The sequence below is a fragment of the Eptatretus burgeri genome, chromosome 9, assembly GCF_056783735.1.
Source record: "Eptatretus burgeri isolate ZD-2024b chromosome 9, Ebu_testis_v1, whole genome shotgun sequence".
In the NCBI taxonomy this organism is placed as follows: Eukaryota; Metazoa; Chordata; class Myxini; order Myxiniformes; family Myxinidae; genus Eptatretus; species Eptatretus burgeri.
The window spans coordinates 57956216-57976368 of NC_140969.1; the positions used below are offsets into that span (position 1 = coordinate 57956216).

Sequence of the window (20153 nt, forward strand, 5' to 3'; positions counted from 1 at the left end):
ATACTGAAGAGCTGATAGTGTGTCCTTCCAGTCACGAGATTGTCTTGCCTTGGTCATGTCCTTCTTCTGTTCTCCAGTGTTGTAGTTCACACCTGTGAGCTCCTGCATTGCCCGGTTTATTTCTGCACAGGCAGGCATTGATAGTAGCCATACCAGCCGTTGTTGTTCTGTCATTCCTCGCCCTCGTGTGAGCTCCCCGCTGGTCTTCAAACTTCTCATCAGAACTTGCTCGATAATCAGGTCAGATGAAAGACCTGCACACAGGCGATCACTTCGTCGAACCACATGGAACCCCTCATCAAAACGTTGTTGGACATTGGGATGTTGAGTTTTGAGGTTGGACATCTGCTGCAGATACACCCTCGCAAATTTGGCATACAGGTTGTGGCCCGAGGCTGCCAGGTAAGGCAGCATTTCCTGGATGGCCTGTAGATGTAGTGCCCAGTTCCCAGTGCGCTCTGCCCGGATGTATTTGCGTGGAATGTCTTGCATGTCCATATACTGAACCCAGAGCACTGAAGTTCTAGAATATATCTTTGCAGACTCAGCATGCTTCTGAAGGTGGTCTTTGATTCGTTTCAAGACGTCAGACTTGCATACTTCTTCCACAGACAGTGTCCCAGCCATCAGCTTCTCATAGAGGGTACAAGCTTCGTTGAAGTCTGGATTATTGCTTAGATCTGTATGCTGGTCATGTCGCGGCCTTGCAGATGCTTCGGCTAAGTCCGGACCTTCATTCCAGTGCGCTCTGCCCGGATGTATTTGCGTGGAATGTCTTGCATGTCCATATACTGAACCCAGAGCGCTGAAGTTCTAGAATATATCTTTGCAGACTCAGCATGCTTCTGAAGGTGGTCTTTGATTCGTTTCAAGACGTCAGTCTTGCATACTTCTTCCACAGACAGTGTCCCAGCCATCAGCTTCTCATAGAGGGTACAAGCTTCGTTGAAGTCTGGATTATTGCTTAGATCTGTATGCTGGTCATGTCGCGGCCTTGCAGCTGCTTCGGCTAAGTCCGGACCTTCATTCCCATTGCCGTCTGATGTTTCAGGTAGGCATGGTAGAGGCGCATTGAGCACATTTGTCAACAGCAAGGCATTGAGTGCTGCATCAACAATTAGGTTCTTATATGAACAAACTTTCTCAAGTCAAAATATTTTTTATGGAAAAAAAAAGACATTTTTGGACAAAAAAGCTATAATTTTTTATTTTACCCTCAATACATTTCACTTTTTTATAATTATTCTTGTATATCAATATACTGACCATAACTAGAAACAATTAGAATGCAGAAAAACAAATATTTACCTATATTAAAATATCAATCTTTACAATTTTCACATTTTCGCCGAAGCCGGGTGGCGGCCATATTGGATTTCCATGATTTCAGGACTTTCCCCCCGAAAGATTCCTTAGGACTTTTTTTCTGTCACCGAGGACATATTCAGGAAGCAAAATCTGTTGAGTTTGCTTTTGTTGCAATTTGTGTGAGGTTGACCAAATATTTCTGCTAAAATGCCTGTACTACTTATTCCTCCAAGTCTTACTCGATTTTGTCCCATTCCACGGCTGTTGGTTTGTTTTTCCCCTCCCCCTGCCCCACTGCCCCCCCCCTCCATCATTATGGTTCTGTAATGTCCTGATCCATTCTGCGTTCCAGCTCCATGAGCCTCGATTCTGTATGCAAAAAAAGAAAAAAATCTCACAACTTATTTTATGATTCCGAAATGTTCATCTGTTAGTGCCATGATGGTCATGGACTAAGGTACATGATACACCATGCATCTATTTATGAGGTCATGGCTGTTGGTGCGTAATGTCATGGCTGTTGTGTAATGTCTCAGATTTTGCTGGTTCACTCACTTTAAGATTATATTCATTAGGATTATTCAAGGTAGTGGTGGATGGGGATTTGGAGGGGAGGAGAGAAGGAGGGAAGGAGAGAAGGAGGGGAGAAGAAAAGGAGGGGAGGAGGGGCAGCTTGTTTCATGGTGCAGCTCACCATGCTGTAGCTTTGGTGTGAAAAGGCAATTCTTTACTCGACCTAATTTTTATAATTGGACACTACAGCATGACAATGGATCATCAGAACATACTGTTCCATGGAAACTGTGAGACTATTAGTGTTTCACTCCAACACTAAAAGAGTTACTCTCATCTGGATGTGTACGGCTCATGCAAACCATATTTTCACATCTTTATTTGTACTTTCTACTTATTCTCTTGACAAATGTTATTTGTATAAACCATACATTCATAAAATGGCATTTAATTACGTGTTATTTTCATACTTGTTGGACAAAAACGGAATGTGATAGATAATCACCACAGTTGTGCCTCACATCTCGGTATCAGCTTTGAGATGAGGCATTGAACCTGGAGAACAAAACTGTTATCCTTATACCTGTGGACATGCAGTAGTTTTAAGATTTGTTAGTTCTGTTGGATTAACATTGCCTGAAGTTAGAAACAAGAAGCTGAAATAAGTGAATACACTTGCAAACAAATGCAGAATGTAATCATATTTGTGCAACATTCAGTACCTAAAGCCATGATGCCATATTAATCTTCCCACTTGCTTGGCGAAAATACAAAATACTTTTTTGCTTATGAAGGAAATGGGCTCTGAACTTTCATTTTACTGGCACAACTCAACATCTTTTTATTTTTACCCTTGGGGACCAATATATATATATATATATATATATATATATATATATATATATATATATATATATATATATATATATATATATATATATATATATATATTGGACCCCCCCCCTCCCAAACACCTCCACCTCCATTCCCTACCCTCCCATTACTCTCAGTATAATCTCCTGCCAAAGGACCCTTCCCTCCTTCCTTTCATCAAGTTGGTCCCCTTTGGTTATGCTAGAAAAAGATCGCAACTCCAGTTGAAGAATTTAGAAGTAGAAAATATATATTAAATAATCGATTGGCTATGTGGCTGAGAAAACATGATTAGGAAATGTTTCGTCTATAGAGATGCGCAAAATAAGCATCATTACGTTATTGCCTGGGACTTTGGCATCAAAACCTACCACGGATGGTACACATGGAATGACCGAGCAATGGTGTTGTGGGCCACCTCCGTGTGCGAGATGCTGGCATCCAAGATTGGCATCTTGCTGCTACCAGAGGGCATTGGCCCTCAGAGACATGTCTGGGTGAACACTCAGCCTGAACACTCTGTAATCATTCCACGGAAAGGTCGCTCAGCAATGCCCAGCAATACACTTGCAGTTGATTACAGTCATTACCTCATGCTTTTTTTCCTGTCTTTCAGTCATTTTGTTTCATTGTGTAATATTTCCGATTATAGTGTTTGTAGGTCATCCTACTAAATCACTGTGAGTGACTTTACTACTTCATCTCATCTGACCTGCTCACCCGGTCATCAACCATTGTGGATCATTCCATCGGGGCGGCTGGGGTGCTTGGACTGCACGAGCAAAAGAGATGACGGTGACTGGCATGTGTAAGATGCTGCCATCCTGGATTGGTATCTTACTGCTTGCAAATAATCTGAAGATCAATTTCATCTATGCATGGCGGTGTAAGTGTAAAAACTATGTTCAGCTCGGTACAGTAGTGTTTAAAAAAAATAAAAAAAAACACCAAGGAAGGTGAAAAGTTCTTCCTTGGCACACCTGAACTGTTATCTACCTAGGTCTTAATCTGCAGCTTGATGGAATACTCCACTCCTCTCTAGGCCCCCACATCTTGCTTAGCTTGACACCATGAAAACGAATTGGCTTTCAAGATCATTGGAATCTGCAATTAATCTGAATTAATGTACGATGACTTTCACATGACAGGCACATCAGTGGTCACTGTCTTCTACCGCCTCATTTCTGGTCTTGCACCCTCTTGCTCTTTCCATGCGTTATCCACCACCAGGTTTTTTTTCAAGGTGCACATGGTCCATCATCAATCCCCTTTTGATAAAACTCCCAAAATCCAGAATCGCTGCTCACCACCAATCTTTCGTTCCTCTCTTTTTTCCTGCCTGTGGAACCAACTTCCACATCCTCTTCAATCTCATTGTTCCCTCCAGGTCTTAAAGATAGCTGTTCACCACCATCACAGATTATCCCCAATCTAAAGCCATGATATTTTCCCTCAAAGCCCATCTCTTTCCAAATTTGCAATCTTTCCTTCATGAGGTTGCTTCTGTATCCACCTTGTCCACCCCATGCATCCTCCCCCAACTCTCATTCTTCTCCACATCCCTTATTTGTCCAAGTCTCCCTATATTTTGTCCCTCAACCCTGCTGTTGGTGTGCTTCCCTCCTCTCTCTATACCATTCATTTTGTTCTGTTACGTCATGATCCGTTCTTGCCCCTCCATGAGCCTGGACTATGTTTGTTTACAAATAAATAAATAAATAAATAAGATGTCTCTTTTCTGAATTGTCCTAAAGAGCCAGAGCGTATGCTTGTCCTGCCACACACGTATTGGAGGAATATGGAAGGAGTGGTTGCAATTCCACTTTAAGAGCAACTGCTTTTCGAGGAAATGTTTTCCATGGTTGTGCGTCGAGTCTGAAATGTATTTTGGAAAATATTTTTTCATATCTGTTCTACACAGCTGCACAAGTATGGCAAGAACAGCAGGTTAATTAGAAATGCCACTTTTCCTGGCATCCCTGCTGGCAGTGGGCTTACGTTTACATAATAAACAAAAACAGCATGAAACATGTACATAAATAAACAAACATTAAAAACACGAAATTTTAAAGTTTGTACGTTATTCAAGATTGCAACAGCTTTGCCTTCACTGTGCTCCTCATCCAGCAGGTAAACTGATGCAATATAAAGACTCATGAAGTCACAATTGCATAACCTCTTACCTGGACACACATCTGATAGCATGTTTACCTTCATTTTTCTTGCATTTATCTGAGGTTCACAGAGTCGCTTGTACATAGATCACATGCAGCCCAAAGACCTCAGGAGATAGCAACATAATTTGAAATGAATTACTAGTACATTGGTAGATAATTGACAAATAAAGGAAGTATATGGAGCTTTAAACTGGGTTCTGAGCATCATGAACCATTGGTTCATAAGAGCATCATGAATCATTGGTTAAATAGGCCTACTGACTTCACTACCTTTCATCAATGATTGGCTCTCCATTGCAAGTTTACAGAGCAAGAGCTCATTTACACATTGTTCGTTTTTATCCATGACAAATTTGCCATAACAGACTCACAGAAGGAAATTATTTATTAATTAAGAGAAAGAAGCAAAATTCATTTTCAGTTGGATCAATTGTGCCAATCACACCGGTCAATTTTCAAAAATTAACGCTAAATGTCAAGCAAATGACTTCATATCATGTGGGAATGTTTGGGTGAAAGATATTTGTTGTACAATGAAAATTGATTCCAGGGGCAAAGGGGTTATTTAATTGACTCGTTATATTGTAATTTGCATGCTTAGAGTAGATTTATTGTAAAGCACAATTTAGGCCTGCCAGGATCGTGCATTTAGTAGAGCCTTTGTCTTTCACTTTTCCTCCATTAGTCAGGTAAATCTACAACAAAAAATAGCCTTACCCCCAAAAAATTGATACAAAAGGTTTTTTTAACGGTTTTGGGTAGGGTTTGACCTCCAAAATAACATACTAAAAATCTACTCAAATCCACCTACCGGAAAGGGCCTATTTTCAAGATGGAGTCCAAAATGGCCGCCGTGGGCTTAAATTGCCATTGAATGGGCACTAGTTGGCCTATATTTGCGATTTTTGTGTCAATTCCTATGTTTCGGAGGTCAATAAATCTATGGAAATCATTTTCAAAGTTGATCAGTGATGGGAAAGCCTTAAATCCAAGATGGCGTCCAAAATGGATGGCGTAATAAGTTCTGGGCGGGTCTCAGCCCTGATCTTGTCATCGAACAGACCTTGATGAGATCCCTGAAGAGCACTGGTGGCCTAACACACGGAAGTGGGATGGGTGAAGAACAACGGTCTCTATGGACAATGTCAATGCCGGTCATGTCGGAATATAACAGTGCGATGCAGGAATTCACTGATCTTTTGTACACGACTAGTGAACAACACAAGGAATCTAGTGGCGCAAGGATGGAAAGAGATGCTTCTGACCGAGCCAAAATCAGTTCAAAACTCAGTGAATGCTCTCCGTTTTCTCCAGATCCCTCACTAAGAAATGTTGTGACTGGAGTGGTGGCCACGTCGGATGTGAATGTCCACGAGCATAAGTCTGTTGGAGAGAAGATTATGGAAAGTATGGTCAATAAACCCGCTTTCACATCTTCCTTCAAACGAAAAGACAGAGCCAAAACACTTGGAGATGTATCTTCAGTCAAACTTGGTCCAGACAGAGGAATTGACCCTGCTCTACTCTTTCAAAGATTTCTTGTTGTGTCAAAAACAGGAGACATTTCGTTGGAAGATGTCATGGGCTATGAGCTGAGCCCATTTCCCCCTGCCCTGTTTGAGGGTATAGGTATTTTCAGAAAGGCTGACAAACCTCAATTAGTTCAAGCTATCAGAGACCATTCTGCCAAAGTGTCAAATGATACCGTGTCTGACTCTGTTCCCCAAACTGAGCACTATGTTCTTGATGGTGGCTCCTTGCTGCATCGTTTGTCATGGACAGCCGGGGACAGTTTCAATGTGATAGCCAAGTCGTCTGCTGACTTCACTATAGAAAAGCAACAGTCGCTTTTGATGGTTATGATGATGGACCATCTATTAAGGACAATACACACAAGCGCCGTGGCCATATTGTTCATCCCAAAGTCAGCTTCACACCTTGAACAGAATTCTCTGGCCAAAAGGATGAGTTCCTGTCCAGGAGCTCCAACAAGCAACAGCTCATCAACCTCATCAGTGAGGAAATGAAGAAAATTGGCTTGAACGTAATTCATGCACCAGGGGATGCCGATGTAGACATAGTAAAAGCGGCAGTGACATCGTCATACCAACAATCAACTACCCTGATTGGAGAAGATACAGATCTGTTGGTGCTATTATTGCATTACGCTAGCGTCGACAGCAAAAAACTGTATTTTCGTTCTGACAATTCATCCAGGAACTGGAAGGTGCACAATATCAACCAGCTGAAAGTATCATTGGGTGAAGAGCTGTGCCCACATCTTCTCTTCCTTCATGCCTTCACTGGGTGTGACTCGACATCTCGAGTATTTGGAATTGGAAAAAAGTCAGCATTTCAGAAACTGGCAAAGGGGGATTCAGCAATCAAGACTTGTGCAAACACCTTCCTTGTCCCCAACCAAACAAGAGACATGGTCGTGGAAAACGGCAGCAATGCCATGAAAGTATTATTTGGAGGACATCCCTGTGATTCCCTCGCCAAGTTGCGATATAATGTCTTTGTGAAGAAACTGGCTTCAGCTAAGTCGTTTGTCACCCCAGAACGTCTGCCACCAACAGCGTCTTCAACAAGGTTTCACTCTCTGAGAGTATACTACCAGATTATGGTCTGGATGGGGAGGAACGGAAACTTGAAGGCAACAGACTGGGGTTGGAAACTGGAGGACAATAAACTAGTTCCAGTCATGTCAGACAAGGATGCTGCTCCAGGAAAGTTGTTGAAGATGATCCGATGCAACTGCACAACTGGCTGTAGAACAAGTCGCTATAGCTGTAGAGGATATGGTCTGCCATGCCACAGCGTCTGCGGACCCTGTCAACTTGATACCTGCGAAAATCCTTTCAACAAGACAGTATCGGAGGACGAAGAGGAAGCATAGTTTATCTATGGTAAATGCTACTTCAATGAACGAACCTTCGTTGATGTTTTCGATTTACCCCAACTTGAAGGCATTTTAATTGAAAGTACGTTCTAGAGGAAATGGTGATCATTGTGAGAGCCGATCAATTTATTACTTTCTAAATTACCAAAGCATATTTTTATTTACGTTATGCACAAGATGGTCAATTAATTCTGATCACTACACACGGTACAACTTTTCAGGTAGACACTATTTGAAGGATTTGGCATGACCTCCAAAACATAGGAATAAACACAAACACTACAAATGTAGTCCATTTATTGCCTGTTTTAAAGCAAGTACACACCCATGGTGGCCATTTGGGGGGGGGGGGCATTTTGGACGCCATCTTGGATTTAAGGCCTTACCATCACTAGTCAACTCTGAAAATGATATCAGTGGATTTGTTGACCGCCAACACATAGAAAGACACATATAACACATGCACGGTATTTATTGACAATTTAGTAGCAATTTTATGCCCATGGCGGCCATTTTGGACGCCATATTGGATTTAAGGTTTTCCCCATCACTGATCAGCTTTGAAAATGGTTTCATTGGATTTGTTGACCTCCAAAACATAGGGATTGACACAAAAATCACAAATGTAGGCCAGCTATTGCACATTCTATGGAAATTTAAGCCCACGGCGGCAATTTTGGACGCCATCTTGAAAATAGGCCCTTTCCGGTAGGTGGATTTGAGTAGATTTTTAGTATATTATTTTGGAGGTCAAAACCTACCCAAAACCGTTGAAAAACCTTTTGTATCAATTTTTTTGGGGTTAAACCACAAATTTACTCCACTACATACCCTTTATCATATTCAACTGAAACTTGGTACATGGCTTTATTATGATAAGTTACAGAACAAATTCGAATTTCAGGGCATTTCGTCAATTTTTCAGTTGTGCCCTTTTTGGACTTGGAAAATATCACATCGGTAGAGGACATGCATTGCAAAGCAATTCTCACTCTTCTTTCTCATTTATGAAACGTAATAAAGTAAATACCATTTTCCCATTTATTCTCACTGACCTGAGTGACCTCACTGACTTTCAACTCAATCTCGAGCCGAATGGAGCACATTCGTTTTAATGGGACCAATCAACAGTATGCTTGAGCCAGCCGACCAATTAGTGCACCTGATGTCACGCTAAAGACAGTTACGAGTGCATTAGCTTGATTTCCAATCATCAATTTGGTTTCAGACCAGGTCACTCTACCCTAGATATGCTGCTTCTGCTCTCCCATCAATGGATGGAGGTCCTGAATGTCAGACAGGAAATCCGAGCCGTATCCCTGGACATATCACGTGCTTTTGACACAGTCTGGCACCCTGCCCTACTCACAAAACTCTCTTCCCATGGTATTCAAGGCCATCTCCACTCATGGCTCGCAGACTTCCTCTCCTGTCGCAGTCAACGTGTGGCCCTAAATGGAGTTCTTTCATCCCCTCTTCCTGTGCAGGCTGGAGTTCCTCAAGGTAGCGTTCTGGGCCCTGTTCTTTTTCTGGTTTTCATCAATGATCTCTCGGACTCTCTGGAAAATACTCTATTTCTCTTTGCCGACGACTCCTCCCTCTGCCGTACCATCTGTCATCCCTCAGACCGGCAAGCAGCAGCTTCTTCACTCACTGCAGATCTGGATAAAATCACAAACTGGTCCAACACGTGGAACATGTCTTTCAATCCAGACAAATCTCACACTCTCACTATGTCTCTTCGAAAGGACCGTTTACAAACCCCCCCCCCATCCACTTTCTCAACAATCCTCTGGAAGAAGTCTTTTCTTTCAAGCTTCTAGGTCTCACTATCTGCCATGACCTTTCCTGGGAAAGTCACATTTCCAACCTCGCCTCAAAGCCAGTCGCCGACTGGGAATCCTCCGTCGTGCTAAGTCCTTCCTCGGCCCTCTTGAGCTCCTGACCACTTACAAAGCTTTTGTCCGTAGCCTGATGGAGTACTGCTCTCCCCTCTGGGCTGGTGCTCCTGCCTCCCACCTTTCTCGGCTTCACGCTGTCGAAACCAGGGCATTTAAGATCATCGGCATCTCCCGCAATGAAGCTGAGTCTTTGGGCCTCTCACTCAATCACCGCAGGTTGGTCGGTGGTCTTTCTGTCTTCTACCGACTCCTCTCCAGCCTTGCCCCCCTGCTCTCTCTGCGATTTGTCCCCACCACATTTCCACAGGGCGCTCAATGTCCGCCAACAACCCCTTCTGGTAAAACTACCAAAATCACGAATCACTGCTCATCTTCACTCTTTCATTCCTCTTTTTCCCGCCTTTGGAATAAACTTCCTCACTCTATTCTTACCCATTCTTCCCTCCAGGCTTTCAAAACAGCTGTTCACCACCACCTCTTATCTTCCCCCATCCAAATCCTCGATCTTTTCTACCCCCGATAATCCACCCAAGCCCACTTCCTTCATTTCTCCTGCTTTCCTTCCTGAAAGTCCCTGAAATGTCCATCTCCTCTTCGCCATGTTCCCCGTCCCATCCCCATCCCTCTCCCTTCCACAGTTCACCTAATGTGTCTGTTCCCCACTGTTTTGTCCCTTCCACTCCCGCCCCTCTTGTCTCATGCCTCCTTGCTGTGAGTTGTGTGTTAGCTCTCATACGAGCCTCGACCAAGGTATACAAAAAAAAAAAAAAAAAAAACATTGGCAGTTGAGTGGGGACCTTCACAGGGAGAAGGTGGGGAGAGCAACGACTCACCAAACATTGCTAAACACCCCAAGAGGTGTGGGAGCGAGGAGGATGGGGGAAGAGAGGGGAGGGAAGTGGGAATGGGGAGGTTAGCATGAGGAGGTAAGCAATCACTGTGCTTAGAGCAAGCGTGCATACCTCTCGGCAACACTGCCGTGATGTGGTGATTCATTGCTTTGTCACAACAAAACATTTTTTACTCATTGTAATCATCCAATTTATTTTGCCTTCCTTACTCTGCTATCGAACCGTGGTATCGCCATTGAAGTTTGAAGATGCTTGATGACTTGTAGTTTGGGAGGGGGGGGTTTATGACTTGGGATTTGTGAGGGAGGGGGATGAGGACTTAAAGGTGCATTTTACATATATGCAGATGTTCCGCAGGTATCTGCTGGTAAAGTAAATTGTGTGTCGGAGATAAGTATTGTTACATAAAATGGGTCAGAAAGCTTCCGAAATAATCATAAAATACTTGGAAAATACCAAGGAGAAAGGGCTGTGCCTCTGCACAACGAAAGACTTGGATAACTTTTCAGCTGGCCGGATGGGAAGCTGCTCTTGCTGCAAACTCCTGACCATGTGGACTGGTGCAAGGCCCAAGTGGAAATCCCCGACAGATTGCTACCAGTGGATGGACCGTTTATCTGGATTAGTTGCTTCAAAACACCGATGAGGACATATCTGGGGCTTTTGAATCTGCAAGGTAAGTTTAAAATGACATAATTACGATTGATCATGTGGGGAGAAGAAGGGAAGGGGGGAGGGGGAGGTGGGAGCTACGAGAGCTGTGAGAGGTGTTAAAAACTGGGGCCACAAAATAAATTATTATATACAAGATTTTGCATCTGTTGCTGAAAGTTTAAATGTCCATGGGTGTGTGCTTTGATATACATATACATACACACTGTGACAGCGAATTGTATTTTTTTTTTAAATGGTCTTGGTTCATGGAAGAGCTGGGATGCAGAACAGACCAGGACACAACAGGAGAAGGGGAAATGCCAAAAGCGGGCAGAGGCAGAAGGTGGACAGAGACAAACAAACAACAAGGGATGCAGGTAACGGTGAGGGGTTGGGGAGGATGCAAGAGGTGGACAAGATGGATACATGAGCAAAATTTTGGGAGGGGTAGGGGTGGTTTAACAGATGTAAAAAAAAAATCATGGTGTTGGATGGGGGATGACCAGGAGAGAAGAATGAGATTGAAGAGAGTATGGAATGTGGTTCCACAGGTGGGAAAAGGGAGGAATAAATAAGTGGAGGTGAGCAGTGGTTCTGGATTTTTTTAATGAGGACGAGTTTGCTGGTGGACCACATGTGTCCTGCAGATACCTGGGCAGGGGGAATAAAGCACAGAGAGGGCAGAGGGTACAATACCAGAAATGAGATGGAAGAAGACAGAGAGATCACCGACCTGTCAGCAATGGCCAAGTTGTAGGCCCATCAACTCAGCTTCATCATGAGAGATTCCAATGATCTTTAGAGCCTTGGTTTCCACGGCGTCAAACTGAGCAAAATGCAAGACGGGGAGCCAGTCCAGAGATGACAACAGTACTCCATCATGTTGTGCATGAAAGCCTGGGAGATGAATATAGTTTTTGGCACCATCTCTCAATGGTGAAGAATCAGTTAAAAAATTCTAGTATCCAGATGTTGATCCTGATCTTCACCAAAATCAAATCAATTTGCCCATGGGCAAAAATGAGACTGCTCTCGCACCTTCTTGCCATGTGGTGATAATAATACCAAGTTTTGTGAATTTCTGCACAACTGTTTAGGAGGAAAAAGTGTGATAGAGGACCAGACAGCCAGACAGATGGAGCCAATTACAATATTCTCCATTTTTTTTTCTGGAGGAGGAGATTGGGACTATACTCTGTGCAGAGCGTTGGTGCTGCTTAAGCAGTCTCCTTGGCTATTGGGCACAATCCTGGAGAGGTCACCACTCCGACAGTATACCAGCATGCTGGCACTCATTTTGCTGACCTCAGAAAGATGACAGGCCAAGTTAACCCCACCTGGTATTAATTAAACAGCTGAGCGGGATTTGAACTCAGAACCCTAGGATCCAAAGCCTGCCACCCTAACCAGTAAGTGACAAAAAGTTATTTAATTTTAACACTTGCATCACACTTTATGCAATAGGAAAATTATGCGAAATCACCCCCTTTTGGTCTCATCCACGGACATTTTTCATGCTTCCTCTATTTCTGTGAATCCGATTTGCATTCAGGAACAGAACAATTATAGTGAACCATTTCAAAATTTCCAGTCTTTCGTTTGAAAGACTATTTGAATCACAGATTTCACACTAGTAAAGGCAGGTTATAAACGCCCGGTGAGCCAAAATGAATCACTATAAACACACACGATACGCAAAAGACCTCATGTCAGAGGGACAGCACAACCTAGCTGCCAGGGTGACGGAGAGACAGGTAAGGTCATCGGCAAAATGGTGTGGCCTCACTGATAGCAACAGAGAGAGAGATAGAAAGATAGAGAGATAGAAAGATAGAAAGATAGAGAGATAGAGAGATAGAGAGATAGAGAGATAGAGAGATAGAGAGATAGAGAGATAGAGAGATAGAGAGATAGAGAGATAGAGAGATAGAGAGATAGAGAGATAGAGAGATAGAGAGATAGAGAGATAGAGAGATAGAGAGATAGAGAGATAGAGAGATAGAGAGATAGAGAGATAGAGAGATAGAGAGATAGAGAGATAGAGAGATAGAGAGATAGAGAGATAGAGAGATAGAGAGATAGAGAGATAGAGAGATAGAGAGATAGAGAGATAGAGAGATAGAGAGATAGAGAGATAGAGAGATAGAAAGATAGAAAGATAGAAAGATAGAAAGATAGAAAGATAGAGATATAGAGAGATATAGAGAGATATAGAGAGATATAGAGAGATATAGAGAGATATAGAGAGATATAGAGAGATAGAGAGATACAAGCTGATCCGTTGAAGTCACATTATATACTACGTGGAATTTCCATGGTTACCTGCTAGTTTGTTTTTATTCTACTCCTTGGAAACCCGATTATCGTTTCCTCCCGGTCGGTAAAAGTTATTTGTCTTTAATAGAGGCACTTCAAACTTTTGATCATTATTATAGTTAGATAGAGGGCTGAAGAAATGAAAGGCGCTTAGTGAGCATCTTGCTAACACACACCTAACCCTTAAACGCTGACAAAAACATCGTTGTATGTACACAGCTAATCGCATGCCTAAATAGCAATTTATGAAGAGAGATAAACAGCCGATTAGCACTGCACACATCTCCAACATGCATTTGAAATGATGCATTGCATATAATCGCAGCGCCACAAACAATTGGTGGAGGAGCTGCAGCGCATTGCTCCTCATCGTGGGTTGATCCAGGTCATCTTGCATGAAATTCAGCAGCCAATGAAATGATTCCTTCAAGAGACTAACTCTGAACAAATGTGATATCGTCATACTTCTTCAGAAGATTGCATCGATCCTCGAAGATTGTCAATGCACGTCGGTGAACTGCCCTATTCCTATCCTCTTTTGCCTCCTCTTGAGCTAATTCAAACCAACATCCCATGTAAACTGCCAAATACAAGCCATGCAATGCTTGCGTCAAGGCTTTAAAAACAATCCTAAACATGCCCTCAACGTGTAAAAATTCATTTTTGTTTAAATGCTTTCGATTAGGTTTTGATCTGGCGTGTTAGATAATCACTCTTTGGGGTTGGCGACTAACTTTGAACGGGTGATCATCACGCGATTAGCGATTCTACATAAACATAGACACATTTGTAAATTCACCCCAGAGGCGTCACCATCTTCCCAAAAGATTTGGGGGTGGGGAGTTGTGGAGAGGGAGGGCCCCCTCAAACTTCAGATTCCTCCCCCCCCCCCCCCGTCTCCAATATAGCATTTCGTAGTGTCACATGTAGAAAAAAAAGGAGAATTATGTTTCTCATGTTTACAAAAAGTATGTTGCAAGTGTTAAAACTAAAGGACATTTTATCCCCATGCTTTAAAAACAAAACAAAAAAAAACAGGGATTACTGTGTTGTAATCAGCTCCATCTGTCTGTCCCTCAATCACATGATCTCCTCCGAAACGGTTGTGCAGAAATTCACCAAACTGGATAGTTGTGATCACTACATGGCAAGATGGTGCGAGAGCAGTATCATTTTTGCCCATGGACAAATTTATTGCATTTTGGTGAAGATCCGGATCCAGATCTGGACACTAGAATTGTTATATCATTCTTCACCATCGAGAAATATGGCCAAAAATGATATTTAGCACGATATCTCAAAAAGTTATGGACAAATTCGGACGAAACTTGGAAGATGAGTTAGGTGTGTGACAAGAAGAAGCTAATTAGATTTTGGTTCAGGTCCGGATACAGATCTTGCATATCAGTGGGATACAAAATGTAAATTGTTCAAATTGGCAGAGGGAGGTATGTGTTCTACCGAGTGCTGTTCTCAAATTTCCTTGCATTCATTCATGGGTGGGATCAAATACCAAAAAAATGCAATCATGGACACATTTGCAAACATTTTTTCCTGAAACTTTGAAAATGCAATCAATATTGGGGGACGCATGAAATATGTAACGATTTTTTGGATTTGACCCTCAGCTCATGTCCGAGGGGTGTGAACTTAGGTTTATAGGGGTCAAAATAGAAGAAAAAAAAGTTAACTCAACATTCGATATTGGGACATTTTGCCATATTTCAACTGCTTTTGATCGGAAGTGTGGAGATTTTCAATGGAATACCATAGACTTTGCTCGGGTTTGATTTGGGGAAGCATCAGTGTGTATGTACTGTCTGTTGTGCATCGTTGCAAAGCGATCAATGATGGCATCCTCCAACACATGACATTCCTGCCTGTAATTAGCGCTTTATCATGTGTTTGACTGACTTCAAAGTAAGATTTCAAAGACATAAAGTGGTCTATTGTAGCCAACAGGTTAAAATAGATTCAGGTCACAGCAAAAAACATTTGGGGCATATGCCCCTGGTTAGACATTGCAAATTTTCAAGATATATGCTGTCAGCTAAATCAGGCAGGTTCCATTCCTCGATAAACAATCAGTGTATCCAGACATCTAGGATATCTGAATCGTATATTTTCATCGTTTAAGCAGGATGAAATTAAATTTCATCATTGGTTCAAGAAGGTCAAGGTATGATGCATAGGTCGATATTAACAAGTTAGCACTACACATTCCTCACACATTTTCCTTTTATCAAATACTGGAAATTTTATCTTTCACAGGGTAATAACAACAGATAATGTAGCTTTACACACCTAAACTGTAACAAGGTGTCTTTCTCCTTGTTGATCTCAGGATGTTTCTAAAGGATGTTCACCTATCAATCCATCAGCTTCAAGTTTAGCCCCTTTCGTTTTTCTCAGAACTTAGCAAGTAGAAACTGATGTCAATTACAAGTTACCTTGAGGCTGTTTCATAGATGATGGATGATAGTAACGTTCTTCCTCGATTTTACCAAATATGTTGTGTGAGATATATGATATGCCAAGCTAGTGAACTCCATACTGAATTGTCCAGTGGAACTAAAAGAGCAGTCAATTTCTTCAACACTAGGTTTTCATGACGTTTTACCCACAGTTAGTTCAGGAGGCTGGGATTACTGTGCTAGCATCAGTTAGCGAAACAGGACATTGCTCCGGGACTCAAGAAACTTCAGAAGAACTATATATTCTGTTTACATTTCCCCATGCTGCTTTAAGCCAAATGCCACAATGCCTTGACGAATAACCAAATAGCACTGAGAGAGCATAGTTATGAGATTGATTACGATGCAGCATTGGTGGAATCTTCAATACGTTTTGAAGGATGCCCCATTTTGTTCTTGTGCGTTCAGCGAAGCAAGATCAAAAAAGTTGGAAAAGTCTCATGGGATTTTGAATCGGGAATGCCGTATATTGTTTGCTGGGCACTGAGGAATACGCTGTCCGGAAACGCCTTTGGTTAAAACCTGAAAATTCAATCGCCTTCATAAATCTCAGCAAGCTTGCCATGTACCAAAAAGAGGAGTACAAAACAAATTATTCTGCATGCAAAATCATCAGTGGGCACTTTAAACTGGAAATAAACACTTTAGGGCATTTGTAATTGAACAAAATTTCATTTTTCACTAATTACAAAGCTTTACAATCATCTATGATTCCAAGTGAACCACGTTTTATAGATTGTGCAGAACAGAGGGATATAACTCTCCTGCTTTCACTGTGGCACCCCCAGGCACACACCAACAATTAACAGAACCAATACCACCTTTACTACTTTAATTTAAAGATTAATATTAAAACAAGAAAACGTAAAACACATGAAAACATTTTTTTTTATCATATTTTCGGAAATGTAATCATTTCAGCCACTTAAAAAATTGACAAATCTCTTGGTAATGCAAAATATAAATATAGCTGAGAAGAGAGATATTGCGTAAGCTTTTCATCTTGCTGTCTTCGGGACAAATGCAAGAATACCAGATATCAAGGTTCAAAGCAATTTATACTCAGACGTGGTTGCTAATTGGCTCACGTGACTGACACTGATTGACTAACGTCAATGCACGTCATCTTTGCTGCGAGGCACTGGGGGAATCCAAGACTTCCCACGATGGTTCGGTTGTATTAAAACAAGTGAAGTGTTTGGAAAGAATGGGATGTTATGTGTACGTGTATATAAAAGTGGCTTCACCCACCCTGTCCAAGACCATAACCAGCCTCAGTGTGGCACAATTGTGAGAGCTTCCACTCTGAATGTTGGAGATATATGACCGACTCATACGTTCAAATTACGCTCTGATACGTTCAAACCCTGACCGACTCATACCAGACTTAAACAAGAATGAGTGCAGTCGTCACAACCTGTGACACAAAAAAGAAAACCCGGGCAGTGTATAATCAGCGGAGACCTACAGGCTGAATGTGCTCAGCCCACCAGAAAACCAAAATGGTGGCCATATCATTTTGTCTGGGTGCCATGGTAGGTGGAGTCAAGTGACCAATGAATGTGTGGTCAGGCGGCTACCCAACCAATGGGTGCACGTTTCAAAAATCGACCCCCACCAAGAACAACAATAGAAAAGCAGAGCTCTTGTAGACCTGAGACATGTCGCAGGTACAAATAATATGAGCTGCTTCCCAACTCGATGCCGAGCATTTAAAATGATTGAGCACGGACAAACAACCATAGGAAGGTAATATAATAAGAGCACAGGCATTGATGGGCTAAATGGCCTCTTCCTCCCTGCATCTCAGATCCTTGTTTGGGGAGGGAGGAGGGGCGAGAGAGGCGAGGGAGGAGGGGCGAGAGAGGCGAGGGAGGAGGGGCGAGAGAGGCGAGGGAGGAGGGGCGAGAGAGGCGAGGGAGGAGGGGCGAGAGAGGCGAGGGAGGAGGGGCGAGAGAGGCGAGGGAGGAGGGGCGAGAGAGGCGAGGGAGGAGGGGCGAGAGAGGCGAGGGAGGAGGGGCGAGAGAGGCGAGGGAGGAGGGGCGAGAGAGGCGAGGGAGGAGGAGGGGCGAGAGAGGCGAGGGAGGAGGGGCGAGAGAGGCGAGGGAGGAGGGGCGAGAGAGGCGAGGGAGGGGGGGCGAGAGAGGCGAGGGAGGAGGGGCGAGAGAGGCGAGGGAGGAGGGGCGAGAGAGGCGAGGGAGGAGGGGCGAGAGAGGCGAGGGAGGAGGGGCGAGAGAGGCGAGGGAGGAGGAGGGGCGAGAGAGGCGAGGGAGGAGGGGCGAGAGAGGCGAGGGAGGAGGGGCGAGAGAGGCGAGGGAGGAAGGGCGAGAGAGGCGAGGAAGGGGGTGAGAGAGGAGAGGGAGGAGGGGTGAGAGGGGCGAGGGAGGAGGGGTGAGAGAGGTGAGGGAAGAGGGGTGAGAGGGGTGAGCGAGAGGGAGGGAGGAGGGGTAGGGGAGCTGGGGGGATGAGGGAAGGGGCAGCTCAGAATGGGAGTGAAGAGTAAGGAAGGGGGTGGGGGGATCGACATCTCACCAAATGTCGCTATACACTCTGGGAGGGGTGGGGGGAGCGAGGACAATGGGGAAGAGAGGAGGGGGTGGGGAGAGAGTGAGGATGGAGCAAAGATGTGAGGGGGAGCAAGGAAGGGTGAGGGTGGGGAAGGGAGGAAGGCAATAAAAATGGGGGGGGGGAGGGAGAGCGATGCATCACCACATGTTGTTAAGTACTCCAGGAGAAGGGGGTGAGAATGAGAGAGAAAAGAGGAAAGAGAGAAAAGAGAGAGGAAGGGGACTGGGAAAGGGGGGAGGAATAGGGGAGCCGGGAGAACGAGGGAGTCAAAGATAACATTGTTATATCAACACGAACACACACACACACACACACACACACACACACACACACACACACACACACACACACACACACACACACACACACACACACACACACACACACACACTTCCAGGTATTTACGCCACAGATGCATTCCTGGAAAACGTTGTTGCAATGATTCCCATTGGTTTTTAAAATGTATTTAAGGGGAAATGCATTGCTGGCAGAAAAAAAACAAAATTGGGTGCAAATTTTTCAAAGTTGCTTCACTCACCCACATCCGTTGCTTAACTCACCCCAATCCTCCTGTTATGTTAAGCGTTCGTTCTTTTAATTCGATCTTTAATTTAATTTATTTTGCCTTCCTTACTCTGGAGATTCCCCACGGAGAAACCAGGCACGGCGGCCTTTGCGTCTAATTATTTCCGTTGCAATCAATGAAACCAGCTCAATGAAGCTGGTTAATTTTGTAACATTCCTAAATTTTTTGTTCACTCAATATAATTATCCAAACAGTAGAAAAAGACAAGTTTAATGATTTGGAAATGGTGTGTGTGTGTGTGTGTGTGTGTGTGTGTGTGTGTGTGTGTGTGTGTGTGTGTGTGTGTGTGTGTGTGTGTGTGTGTGTGTGTGTGTGTGTGTGTGTGTGTGTGTGTGTGTGTGTGTGTATAGGGAGAAGGGGGGACCATAGCCTTGCTTGCTTAAAGTAAATAGGTGTATCAGCTTAGACGTCAAACACGTTATTTCCTTAAATTATCAGGTTTCAAAACCAACTTCGACATTTATTTAGTCCGGACGATACCTAATCCTCAGAAGCAAAATCATATTTCGATGATATACTTTAGTCCATGAGAGTAGATCGTGGAAAACCGTATCATATAATGCATGAAATCACTCCTAATTTGAAAACTTTAGCACTTACAAAAGTGATGTACACAGAAATTTGTAGCTATGATGAACAGGTAATAAGAGTGAGAAAAGTTGGGAAAAAAAAACACAAAAAAAATACTTTACCGATAAACAGTTGCGGCCTGTTCCAAGTCAAGGCATGGTTGAACAGGCCAAAAAACATGGCGGCTTCAGAACCCAACGAGTTCACCCAGGATACGCATGAAGACCCCAGAGAACAAGGTGGTCAAGGATGGTGCCTGATAAAGGATATAATTAATTAAGGCCGTTAATTATATCTTCAAAAGAAGTGTTTTAATTAACCCAAACACCCAATTTTCAATCATGCACTGCTTTGGAGTTTTCTTTGTATGCATGCAAAGTTTCAGGCTGCCAGGTTTCATGGTTTTGGAGTTATGGAGAAGGCAGACACACACATTGCCATTTATTAGTACTAGTGCGTG

General features: G+C 43.3%; 1 protein-coding gene across 16 annotated transcripts in view; it reads right to left on the minus strand.

Annotated features, from left to right (window-relative positions):
- LOC147020161 (CUB and sushi domain-containing protein 3-like) overlaps positions 1-19942 on the minus strand; it is a 1491173-nt gene extending 1471231 nt beyond the window's left edge. For 6 of the 16 annotated variants that reach the window (XM_085895233.1, XM_085895231.1, XM_085895210.1 and 3 more), the window contains exon 1: positions 19076-19217. The gene's annotated coding sequence lies outside the window, so the exon portion shown is untranslated. Of the gene's footprint in view, positions 1-4905; positions 5019-19075; positions 19218-19815 lie in introns of those variants that run through there. The other 10 variants (XM_085895234.1, XM_085895232.1, XM_085895218.1 and 7 more) reach the window with 3 other exon arrangements.
- Positions 19943-20153: the final 211 nt, after the last annotated feature.